At 52.1% G+C, this 657-nt stretch overlaps 1 protein-coding gene across 1 annotated transcript in view; it reads right to left on the bottom strand.

Moving 5' to 3' along the window:
• CUNH3orf38 (chromosome unknown C3orf38 homolog) overlaps positions 1 to 657 on the bottom strand; it is a 5,816-nt gene that overhangs the window by 5,091 nt on the left and 68 nt on the right. The window lies entirely within an intron of this gene.

The raw sequence follows: 657 nt of genomic DNA, 5'->3' as shown, positions 1-657 counted from the left end.
GAAAATCTTACAGGTTTTAGTTACATCACGTGAAACGTACTCAAGGCCAAGTACAAGCACATATACATACATATATATGTGCACATATATATATGTATGTACATATATATGTATCTATATACGTGTGTGTATATATATATATGTATACCTGAGGCCACTGGGCAACAAACCCAGCAGCCTCAGGTAACTCACATAAAAAATGAATTTTTATGAAACAAATCTCAACAAAGTGATGGAGGATGGTCACAACTGGAACTATCCTGCAAAAAAAGTAAGTTCAATGGAGATTCGTATTTTACCCTTTCAAAACTGAAAGCAAACGTGACTGAAACCAACAGCGAGAGACTCTGGAGCTTTCAACACTTTCAAGCACTAAGGGCACAGCCGTGCTCGCAGCTCACACTGCAGGGGCCTGACAGCAAAGAGATGCTCGCGGAGCTGAAGGTTGGCTATGAGCCCGTCGCCACCGCAACCTCCTCGGCCTGAACACCCCCAAGCTCCGAGCAGCCACCCCCCGGAGTTGCTGGGCCGTGCAGGAGAACGCTCCCGGCGGCGACCCCGAGCCCTGCGAGCCCCGGGCCTCCGGGGCAGCCGCCGCCGCTGGGCCCGGGGGTGCGAAAGCAGGGCCTGGCCCCGCTCGGAATGGCCCGCGCCGGC

The sequence above is a fragment of the Geospiza fortis genome, unplaced genomic scaffold (genome assembly GCF_000277835.1).
Source record: "Geospiza fortis unplaced genomic scaffold, GeoFor_1.0 scaffold72, whole genome shotgun sequence".
Classification (NCBI taxonomy): Eukaryota; Metazoa; Chordata; class Aves; order Passeriformes; family Thraupidae; genus Geospiza; species Geospiza fortis.
The sequence above is the reverse complement of the archived record's forward strand: the minus strand, read 5'-3'. Positions and strand labels throughout refer to the sequence as shown.